Source organism: Rhincodon typus, chromosome 4, assembly GCF_021869965.1.
Source record: "Rhincodon typus isolate 14 chromosome 4, sRhiTyp1.1, whole genome shotgun sequence".
NCBI classification, from domain to species: domain Eukaryota; kingdom Metazoa; phylum Chordata; class Chondrichthyes; order Orectolobiformes; family Rhincodontidae; genus Rhincodon; species Rhincodon typus.
Genome location: NC_063335.1, coordinates 92,539,884 through 92,552,403, shown reverse-complemented (window position 1 = coordinate 92,552,403; position 12,520 = coordinate 92,539,884).

The window sequence follows — 12,520 nt, the reverse complement described above, 5'->3', positions numbered from 1 at the left end:
AGTTAGGGCGCTTGAGAGTTACAAGTTAGCCAGGAAGGACCTAAAGAGAGAGCTAAGAAGAGCCAGGAGGGGACATGAGAAGTCTTTAGCAGGTAGGATCAAGGAAAACCCTAAAGCTTTCTATAGGTATGTCAGGAATAAAAGAATGACTAGAGTAAGATTGGGGTCGGTCAAGGACAGTAGTGGGAAGTTGTGCGTGGAGTCCGAAGAGATAGGAGAGGTGCTAAATGAATATTTTTCGTCAGTATTCACACAGGAAAAAGACAATGTAGTCGAGGAGAATACTGAGATACAGTCTATTAGACTAGACGGGATTGAGGTTCATAAGGAGGAGGTGTTAGCAATTCTGGAAGGTGTGAAAATAGATAAGTCCCCTGGGCCGGATGGGATTTATCCTAGGATTCTCTGGGAAGCTAGAGAGGAGATTGCAGAGCCTTTGGCTTTGATCTTTATGTCGTCATTGTCTTCAGGAATAGTGCCAGAAGACTGGAGACTAGCAAATGTTGTCCCCTTGTTCAAGAAGGGGAGTAGAGACAACCCTGGTAATTATAGACCAGTGAGCCTTACTTCGGTTGTGGGTAAGGTGTTGGAAAGGATTATAAGAGATAGGATTTATAATCATCTAGAAAGGAATAATTTGATTAGGGATAGTCAACACGGTTTTGTGAAGGGTAGGTCGTGCCTCACAAACCTTATTGAGTTCTTCGAGAAGGTGACCAAACAGGTGGATGAGGGTAAAGCGGTTGATGTGGTGTATTTGGATTTCAGTAAAGCGTTTGATAAGGTTCCCCATGGTAGGCTATTGCAGAAAATACGGAGGCATGGCATTGAGGGTGATTTAGCGGTTTGGATCAGAAATTGGCTAGCTGTAAGAAGACAGAGGGTGGTGGTTGATGGGAAATGTTCATCCTGGAGTTCAGTTACTAGTGGTGTACCTCAAGGATCTGTTTTGGGGCCACTGCTGTTTGTCATTTTTATAAATGACCTGGATGAGGGCGTAGAAAGATGGGTTAGTAAATTTGCGGATGACACCAAAGTCGGTGGAGTTGTGGATTGTGCGGAAGGATGTTGCAGGTTACAGAGGGACAGAAATAAGCTGCAGAGCTGGGCTGAGAGGTGGCAAATGGAGTTTAAAGCGGAAAAGTGTGAGGTGATTCACTTTGGAAGGAGTAACAGGAATACAGAGTACTGGGCTAATGGTAAGATTCTTGGTAGTGTGGATGAGCAGAAAGATCTCGGTGTCCATGTGCATAGATCACTGAAAGTTGCCACCCAGGTTGATAGCGTTGTTAAGAAGGCGTACAGTATGTTAGGTTTTATTGGTAGAGGGATTGAGTTTCGGAGCCATGAGGTCATGTTGCAGCTGTACAAAACTCTGGTGCGGCCGCACTTGGAGTATTGCGTACAGTTCTGATCACCACATTATAGGAAGGATGTGGAAGCATTGGAAAGGGTGCAGAGGAGATTTACCAGGATGTTGCCTGGTATGGAGGGAAGGTCTTATGAGGAAAGGCTGAGGGACTTGAGGCTGTTTTCGTTAGAGAGAAGAAGGTTAAGAGGTGACTTGATAGAGACATACAAGATGATCAGAGGATTAGATAGGGTGGACAGTGGGAGCCTTTTTCCTCGGATGGTGATGGCTAGCACGAGGGGACATAGCTTTAAATTGAGGGGTGATAGATATAGGACAGATGTCAGAGGTAGGTTCTTTACTCAGAGAGTAGTAAGGGCGTGGAATGCCCTGCCTGCAAAAATAGTAGACTCGCCCACTTTAAGGGCATTTAAATGGTCATTGGATAAACATATGGATGATAATGGAATAGTTTAGGTTAGATGGGCTTCAGATTGGTTTCACAGGTCGGCGCAACATCGAGGGCCGAAGGGCCTGTACTGCGCTGTAATGTTCTATGTTCTACTCTATACCAGAACAGGTGAGTGTCTACAGGGTTGATGGGAAAAGTGGCCAACTTCTCAGGAATAGTAGCAAGGCAGAGCCAGGCACTGCAGATTAAGCAGGAGTCTCGTAATAAGAGCTGCTAAAAAGCTATTTGACTTTCATGGTTATCAAGGCCACTTAATTAAAGACAGAAAAGAGGACAATGAAACAGATGTATCTTGCCTGTACGACGTTGGATAGATGATCTTCAAGTCACAAGGGTCCTGGCAGGAGTTGAAAATTCTGGAACTTTCAAGACAAAACATAAAAATAAGTATTTTGAAGACATTGGCAGCGTAACCTAGGAACAATCATTACAGAAGCAGCACCCTGAGCCCAGAGTTCAGAGAGGAAGGACTAACCTAGCTGAGTGATCAAAGCCTGGCCAGCTTTCCCTCACCAGTGTGCATAATAAGTCTTGGTAGTGAGTCTGAGGAGGCTTTATGTAGTAATCTGATGCAGTTTTTATGCTGGAGTGTTTCACTGACTGAATGATAAAAAGAAGATTGCAGTGATAGTACAGGTTGTGATAATTGTGTACACTGGTGTTAATCCGGGAAGGACAATGAATAAGTGTTGAGTAAGGAAATGGTTCGTAAAGGGTTAATATTGAAAACTGCATTAAACTCCACCTAATCTGATGATGTCATATTTGCTCAGGTGGAGATAAGACTGAAGAATTTGAAATCTAATAGAGTGAAGACATATATCCAGGTCTCCTCATAGGTGTAGCAACAGTTTACTAATGTAATTTGTACCTGATTGCTTTGCAATGTGTTACATATTGTTCAAGACAAGAGCTTCTTCTTGTAAAGACTCATGAGTGGTTGTTCCCTTGCCACTATAAATTAAGTAGGCCCTTAGACCCTGACAAGGAACAAGGAATGGTGGCTGCATCCTTCTATTTGCAACCACCACATGGTGATCAGCGGTGGGTTTTGGTGCTTGATATGATAAAGCCCGGCAAGGCTTGCATTTTCTACATCTTTGCATGTTCTCCCATAGGAATTTCAAATGCTTCTTGTATTATCTCCTCACGATAGTTGGGGAGTTCCACAATCTGATGAAGAACCATTTATTTCTCAATGACAGGCCAGTGAGGGTGTCTCAACTTCCTTATCACAACTCCAACTTCAGTATGATAATGTTCCAGAACACCTTCACTTTCGGCCTCAGTATGAACTGACTCCATTAACTTACTTAAATTTAGATTTACTGTCTGAACCTCAATTAACAAAGATATATTTAATACTTCTTTTGAATCATTCCCATCCTTAAAGAAAGTTTCAGCTACCCTGCTTGTTATTATTTTAATGTGTGGTGATGGACTTGAACCATTGTTCTGGTCACCAAGCATGATAGAAAAATACTTGGAACTTGTTCCTGTCACATTTCTGTCGCTTTAGCCTTATTCAAGTTTTCTGTGATTATTTGCGAAGCTAATAACCTTTACTCCAGCCAAATCATAAAAAAGACCATCTTCTCTTTTGACAAAAAAAACCTTCATGTCTTTCCTCAATCCTATTCACTCACAAGCACTCAAAATAGTTTTTACTTTCTGTTCCACAGTTGTAATTAAAGCTGCAAATTGATCTGTTAAAGCTTCCTTTGGAGTTGTCCTTTTGTGCTCGCTGTCATGAACCTCAAATGGTCCCATGGGCTACCCATGCAAGTTCCAACATTTGGAATGAATGTGTCCCACTTTATAACTACTTAAACGTTTAGGCACTTGATTTTCATATCCACCTTCAGTACCATCCTCTCTCCCATTTCCTATCCTTCTTGGATTTATGTGAATAGAACCATAGAAACATAGTAGGCCATTCAGTCTTTCAAGCCTGTTCTGCCATTCAATATGATCGTGGCTCAGTGATCATCCAACTCAGTGCCCTGTTCCTGTTTTCTCCCAGACCTATTGATCCCCTTAACCCAAGAACTATATCTAACTCCTTTTTGAAAGCATTCAATATTTTAGCTTCAACTGCTTTCTGTTGCAGAGAATTCCACACGCTCATCACTTTCTGGGTGAAGAAACGACATGGGCTATGGTAAGAAATGTTGTAGAATCTCAGATAGTTCAGCGAGAAATATCTCGTTTTTGGGAGCAATATATAAGAGTCATAGAGTCATACAGCATGGAAACAGATCCTTCAGTTCAACCGTTCCGCACTGACCATGTTCCCAAACCAAACTAGCCCCACTTGCCTGCATTCGGGCGCCCATATCCTTCCAAACTTTTCCTATTCATGTACTTATCCAAAAGCCTTTTAAAAGTTGTAATTGTACCTGCATCCACCACTTCCTCTGGCAGTTCATTCCACATACAAACAACCCTCTGCGTAAAAAGGTTGCCCATCAGGTCCCTTTTAAATCTTTCTCCTCTCACCTTAAATTTATACCCATTAGTTTTGAACTCCCCCACCCTAGGGAAAAGACCCTTGCTATTCACCTTATCTATGACCCTCATGAGGGAATCTGAGTTGCTTGTTAAGGGGAACTGTTTCAATTAATGAGCTTATCTAATGCATATTAACGTGCAACTTCCTATCCTATCACCCGCCATGTGTAAACTAGACACTGAAAATTCTTGACACGCAAACCACTGCAGGTACCTGGTAAGTTTGGCTCACTGCTTGCCCCGAAGGGACTTCCATGTTGAACAACAGGCATCAACATCTCAGTGTATACTCCATGGGCACCCAGACACAAACACACACAACACACACACACACACACACACACACACACACACACACACACACACACAGACAGACACATGCACACACACACAGATACACACACATAGACACATGTTAAAATGGAACCACTGATGTCAGGTATTGACAAGGGAGAATGTGTCTGCACATGCGTGGTCTACATCACTACATTCCATGCATAATAATGTCACTGTCTCTGCATACTGTGATTATGGTACTGAGGGCAATTAAGAGTCAGTCATAAGGTGTAAATTTGGATCAGATGTAAAGACTGTAGATTTCTTTCTATAAAGACATAATTGAACCTGACAGGTTTTAATGAGAATTAGTGATAGTTGTCATGGTCACCATTACTGAGACCAGCTTTCAATTCTAAATTTTATTAATTGAATTTAAAACTCACCAGCTAGGATATGAATCCACACACCTCCAGAATTTTCACCTGAATCTCTGTACTACCAGCCCTGTGATATGACCACGTTGCCACTGTCTGTCCTATTTGACAATTTGACAATTAATAAGTGTATTACAATTTCAAGGCTGAGCATGTACATAATCTATACATCGACAAACTCCAAGTGAGTCTAAGTGCTCTTCTCAACATGCTTATGTGTGCTTCCAAAAGGTCTTTTCCCATGCAGATGTAACTGACTTTCGTGTGGTCTAGACCTAGCCTCTGAGGATCCAAACATACTGGATGCTCCTATCCAGGTTGCGGTTTACGTTGTGCTTGGTACCTTGTGGGTGACTGCAGGGAGCCAGGTGAGTGCTGTTGTGTGCGAGCAATTGGCTATTAGTAGACTTATGCCATTCTGGAGCAGTCAGTCACCCCTCAGAGAGCTGCCAGACAACCAGAGCTGATAACTCTCTGGCACTTTGGGAAAGAAGTGGGTGACATTGGTCAGTGTTTATAAGTTTTGCGTGGATCAAGCTGGAAAGGTCTGTGGAGGGGATCGTTGGGACTGAGCGCTGAGAAGACATGGGGAATGGGGGAGAATACAAGCAGTCTGGTAGGGGAGAAGTGACTGGAGGGATGGAGGTGTACTGTGCAAAGTTGGGAGGTAATAGTCTTAATGAACACCCATTATTAGGGAGGAACTAGCAGCCCAGTTAACTATCGCCTGCATGGGGAAACTTGCTGAACTGGGAAATTGGCATGGTCCTCTCTGCTGCTGAGTAAATCAGGTACTTTTTTCACGCCCATGCTGTTGGCATAATGGGTGATTGTGCCAGAAATGGTCAGCAGAGCAAGCTCCTCGCTCGATTTAACATGCGCTCTCCCAACCCCAGTTTTAAACTCATTGATGAGGGAGCATTAAATCCAGCTCCTTATCTTTCTCCTGAGCTCTCTGCTATGAAAATTGTCTTCAGTAACTTCATATTTTACTCATCCCCTCCATTCACTTTGGTGTGGTGTTGTTGTTCTATCGGTATCTGAAGAAGAGGGAGAGGGTTAATCTTTTAGATTAGTAGATGCCTTAATCAGAACACTATCCTAATAAAAGTGAATTTGTTAGCCTGGTCTTTTTCTTTTGCAGAACTGGTTAACCCACCTCACTTTACAAGCAGCTTGTATTTCATTTTCAAAGCTGCTTTTATTTACAAAATGTTTTGAAAACCTCATTTGACTAAGGAGACTTGCTTGAAAATTGACAGAGAAGATTACCAAATCTCAGAATGTGTCTTCTTATTGACAGAGGAGATCATAAAAAACTCCTTAGATGCAAAGGGATCGTTAACACCATATATTAACTGTATTGACATCAATAGTGTTGTCCACTCTTGCTATTAGCTGACTTGTCTGAAATGTATTCTCAACATAGACTTGTTTATTTTGCTGACAAAGACTTAAATTCTGGCCACTTAAAATAGTTGGAGTGATAACATTTAGAATGTACATCAGCTCTTGTGTTATCTCTGTTTGGTCTTTATCAGAAAGTGTAATGGTATTTATTTGTGTCTGATGTCCATAATTAGTGTACAGTGAATATCTCGTTGATGTTTCTTTTGTTTCAGTATAATTTTTAGTTTTAGGAATTAAAGTTTAATAGTAGAGAAAGGGATAAAAGCACCTTGAAGTCCAGTGCATTTAACAACTAGGGAGACAATGTAATTAAAATGCTGGGCTTTAGTGATTGTCAGAAGTCTCAAAACATGTAGCTGCTCAGTGCGTGGTGATGACCTCCTCTTTAATCCCTGTATGGCTGTCTCAGTTGTTGCCATGGCTCATGTAACTGCACACACTGGCATAGGAGAAGCAGGACAGAGGGGCCTTTCAATTGTGCTATCCTAATAAAGATTAAAATCACCAGAGAAACAGCTCTCGGATTTACTAGCATACATCAAGGTCTCTTGTCTCACCAGGAGAGCTTGCAGCTTTCACTGGTCATTGTTGGTAAAACTTGTGTCTGGAGTTTCTGACTTTGTTAATGCAGGAGATGTGGCTTGCTCCAGGAACTTTATTGTCATTTTATTGTCAAATTAACTTTTTCAGAGAAATCTTTGCATCTTTGCAGGTCACACTTCAATCTGTCATTCTCTGAATGCATCAAAGTTTTATTCCAATATGTCCTCTGTTCCTTTTAATAGTATTCCTCATCACATCTAACTCCTATCTTAACTGAATATGTAGCCTGTCACTTTTCCTTGTAACTCTTTAGCTGGTTCCCTCAACTCCTTGTAATTTTTATTCAGCTGTAAGGCACACTTTGGGGTGCCATAGGCCAGTTTATTGCAGACTGTTTTAATTCAATCTTACCCTCTGAACCTTCTTAGAGAGTCAAACAAAGATGGTTTCATAATCTCTGTCACATTCCTCTATCAACCCCTGTACATCTTTTGTTCCAGCTGCCCCAGATTTTGCAGTGAAACACTCTGCCAACTGTTCCTTATAAAATGCAGCTTCTGGTTTCACTTAAGGGCTATTCATAAGTGTTTAACTGTAATGTAAAACCGCTGATTTTCTCATTTAAAGCTTATAAAATCTCTGCTTCTAGATTCCAGTCCTGACACCAGCTATTAAATTTTGCAGGGTTCAGAACCTCAGTTACATGGAAACATAGAAAATAGGAGCAGGAGTATTACATTCGGTCCATCAAGCCTGCTCCTCCAATCAATATGATCATGGCTGACCATCATCTATTTAAGTACCTTGTTCCCGTTTGCTCCTCATACCCTTTGATTCCTTTAGGCCCAACAACTATATCCATCTCCTACTTGAAAACATTCAATGTTTTAGCCTCCACCACTTTCTGTGGCAGCAAATTCCAAAGGCTCACTACTTTCGGGATGGAGAAATTTCTCTTCAGCTCAGCTGTAAATAGCCTACCCCTATACAGTATCTTTAGTCTGTGAGCCCTGGTTCAGGATTTCACAGTCATCCGGAGCATTCTTCCTGCACTTAGTTCTGTCAAGATTTATTAGGGCCCCAAGAGTCTCCTCTCATTCTCTAAATGCCAGTCAATATAGAATCATAGAATCCCTTCAGTGTGGAAAGATGCCATTTGGCCCATCAAGTCTGCATCGACCCTCCAAAGATCATCCCACCCAACCCCACCCTATTCCCATAACCCCACATTTCCCATGGCTAACCCACCAAGCCTGCACATCCCTGGGCACTAATGGGGCAATTTAGCATGGTCAATCTGCCTAACCTGCACATCTTTGGGCTAACTGACTCAGTCTTCCTTCATACATCAGTGCTGCCAACTCAAGAATCAGTCTGGCAAACATTTGTTGCACTCCCTCCATAGCCAGCACACCTTTCCTCAGATATGGAAGGCAGGTGCCTGACAAGGACTATCCCCTGACTTTGACTATCCTCAGCTCTGAGCACTTATTGATCTGAACTTTTTTGGCAGTTGTCTAAATCTTTTTTAGCCAATGATCATGTTGCAACCAGTCAAGTCAGAATTACCATTATCCCCTTCTTGTCCTCTCCCATTATAAAGTGTTTTTTCACTATTCTGAGAAGCTGAATGTTTATTTTCCTAAACATTGCATTGATAATAGAACATGGGTAGTCTTTGATGTCAGTTCAGTACAACGCAGTGACATCGGTGATCTTTATAACCATGATCATATCTTCTTTTTATTGTTGTTTATTAGAAATTGTTTGTTTGAAAAAAGAAAGTAACTGCAGTTATATGAGCTCTTGCGCTGCACAGGAAATACTAGCAAAGTACAATTTTAAAGGGACCACAATTTCCAACATGGTTGCATACCAGTTGGACATTTATAAAGTGAAACCCCTCCCTAATTTTTTTTCCATTTATTTTGTGGGATGTGGGCATTGCTGGCTGGCCAGCATTTCTTGCCCATCCCTAATTGCCCTTGAGAAGGTGGTGGTGAGCTGCCTTCTTGAACCGCTGCAGTTCTCCTGTTGTAGGTTGACCCACAATGCCATTAGGGAGGGAATTCCAGGATTTTGACCCAGCAACAGTGAAGGAACGGTGATATATTTCCAAGTCAGGGTGGTGAGTGACTTGGAGAGGAACATGGAGGTGGTGGTGTTCCCATATGTCTGTTGCCCTTGTCCTTCTAAATGGAAGTGGTCGTGGGTTTGGAAGGTGCTGTCTGAGGATCTTTGGTGAACTTCTGCAGTGCATCTTGTAGATAGTACGCACTGCTGCTACTGAACGTCGGTGGTGGAGGGAGTGAATGCTTGTGGATGTAGTGCCAATCAAGCGGGCTGCTTTGTCCTGGATGGTGTCAAGCTTCTTGAGTGTTGTTGGGGCCGCAGTCATCCAGGCAAGTGGGGAGTATTCCATCACAGTCCTGGCTTGTGACTTGTAGATGGTGGACAGGCTTTGAGGAGTCAGGAGATGAACATGCAGCTGCCTTGTAATGACAGACATTCAGTAACACCCTGAAACCTTAGAAAGTCTGCTCCTGCAGTGAACTTTGTATCAGTAAACATTTTAATGCAATGTTAGGTTTTAGGCTGGGTGAAACCACATAGATCACAGTCTGAAATATACTACTTCCAAGAACATTTATGACCAAGGTCACCTTTAAGGTCATTGGTACTGTGTCCCCTGCTATTCAGTTAGACAGTATCACCCCAGGCAGAATGTTACAAAGAGACATTACGGTCCATCTTCTACAGCACTGTGTCTTAGACATTTGAAGGTAATTCATCCTGATTCCGTAGCTTCAGTTGGCTGCATAATGTCTTCTGGCACTCTTCTGAGGCTCCACTGTCCCGCTTTCTGATGATCTTTCATCCCATGCATTTGGATAGACATCTATGCTTTTAAAGAAATATCCTGTGCTTCAGCTTCTGCCCTTCTTCTTCTGCTTCTCATTCTCAGCCTCCTCCTTTTTAAAATGTTTTGTTCAAGGTATGAGGGTATTGCTGACTATGCCAATATTTATTGTCCACCCCCAATTGCAAGGAGTGCAGTTAACAGCCAACCACTTTGCTGTGGGTCTGGAATCACAGAACAGGCAAGGATAGCGGATGTCTATCCTCCTTATAATCATCCTCCTTACCCTTCTCACCTCCTCATTGGAGGTTGCATCTCCAGATGAGCACACTAGCTATAGTGCGGATGGGACTGCACTTCCACAAACGTGCCTGTAACTTTGAGATGTTGAATCTTCACAAAACAATACACAAATACAATGCCTTCACTTAGAAGTACTCACACCTACCAGTAGGATAAACTGCTGAAGTGTAATATTGATTCCCTGGTGCATCTAAACCACCTTGACAAAATGAATGATTAAAAATTAAATTACTCACCTGGCATTCTTCACACTCACAGGTCATAAAGTCATAGACTCATAGACTTGTACAGCACGGAAACAGATCCTTCGGTCCAACTCATCCATGCCAATCAAATATCCTAAACGAATCTAATCCCATTTGCCAACATTTGGTCCATATCCCCCTAAACCCTTCCTATTCATATACCCGTCGAAATGCCTTCTAAATGTAATTGTACAGCCTCCATCACTTCCTCTGGCAGCCCATTCCATACACACACCATCCTCTGTGTGACAAAGATGCCCCTTAGGTCCCTTTTATATCTTTCCCTTCTCACCTTAAACCTATACCCTCTAGTTTTAGACTCCCTGACCCTGGGGGAAAATACATCGGCTATGCACTGTGCCCCTCATGATTTTATAAACCTCTATAATGTCACACCTCAGCGTCCAATGCTCCAGGGAAAATAGCCCCAGCCTATTCAGACTCTCCCCATAGTTCAAACCCTACAAACCCAGCAATATCCCTATAAATCCTTTCTGCACCCTTTCAAGTTTAACAACATCTTTCCAACAGCAGGGAGAACAGAACTGAACACAGTATTCCAAAAGTGGCCCAACCAATGCCCTGTACAACCAAAACATGACATCCCATCTCCTATACTGAATGCACTGACCAGTAAAGGCAAGCGTACCAAATGCCTTCTTCAACACTCTGTCTACCTGTGACTCCACCTTAAGGAGTTATGAACCTGCACCCAAAGTTCTCTTTGTTCACCAACTTTCCCCAGGACCCTATCATTAAGTATATAAGACCTGCCCTGGTTTGCCTTACCAAAATGCAACACCTCACATTTATCTAAATTAAACTCCATCTGCCACTCCTCTGCCCATTGGACCATCTGATTAATGTTAATTGGCACTATGCATTTGCTGGACAGGTACCCAATTTTGAGGATCACCTACTCACCACAATGGCAGTGCCACTAACTCTGAGCCAGGAGGCCCTGGTCCAGGTCCCACCTACTCCAGAGGTGCATAATAACCTCTCTGAGCAAAATTGATTGAAAAATATCGATAGAGTTGTGGTAGACACAACCTGCTCCAGTAATTTTGTTAATGCAGGACTCATCCTGCAAAGTTAATATTCTGTCTCAGGTCTCTAGTTAATCCGATGAAGTAGAGTCACTGGACCCACAATATTGACTCTGATTTCTCTCCACAGAGGCTGCCAGACCTGCTGAGTTTCTCCCTCTTTGCTGCATGATCCCTCGAAAAAAGAAAGCTCAATTGAGGTGTTGTGGCCAAAGGTTCATTCAAGGAACAACAAGTAGGGTGGTGGGGGGTAGAAAATATTGATTTCCACCAAGTATTATTTAGTATCAAAATGAAACCATCAGTGCATTTGCAGAGAGATTTCATGGCTGTTTCCAGAAGTCCTGGTCGGAATAGAGAGAGGACCTAGGCAAGGGTGAATACTGTAACTTTTCCCAGGTTTTAAGAGCCTCTTTCTGAAAAGGCTGCAGCACATTCGGCATTGACAACACTAAAACTGGGATGACCTAATCTGTTGTGATGAAACAGCCTGGGCTAAGGTCCACAAAAGCCTTTGCAGATGTTTGGGAATGGCCAAGGTAGCATTCACCCAGCCAGATGTTTGGGCTGTCCTGTACAAGGAAGTGGGTATCCAAATTCACCATTTCCATTGCAGTTGGCTGGGTCACTCTGACTGTCATTACCACAGAATGAATGGAGTGAGAAGGGATGTAAAGGATGGAGAAGGTACCCCTGCTTACATAGAGGAATGTCTGTATGTGCATGCTGCACATCTTTGCCCTGACTCAGACATCTGTTGTTCAATCCATTTACGGCACATGAAGTAGCAGATTGTACGTGAAGCAGCAATGATGAGGAGGTCTTCCCCCTCCCAACACAGACTCAACAGTACCCTAGAAAGGCAGTATTGCATATGGGATAACCGTGTAGACATTTTATGATCCAAATGTGCTTATGAAGAGAGCCTCTCCTGCACCCTGTGCAGGCAATGGGACCTGGGTAGGTATTTGTGACTATGGCAACTTGAGTGAATCTTTCCTGTCTGCAAGATTTTGCTCATGTCTCACAGCCATTAGCGGGGTTAATCTGTAATATAATGTGC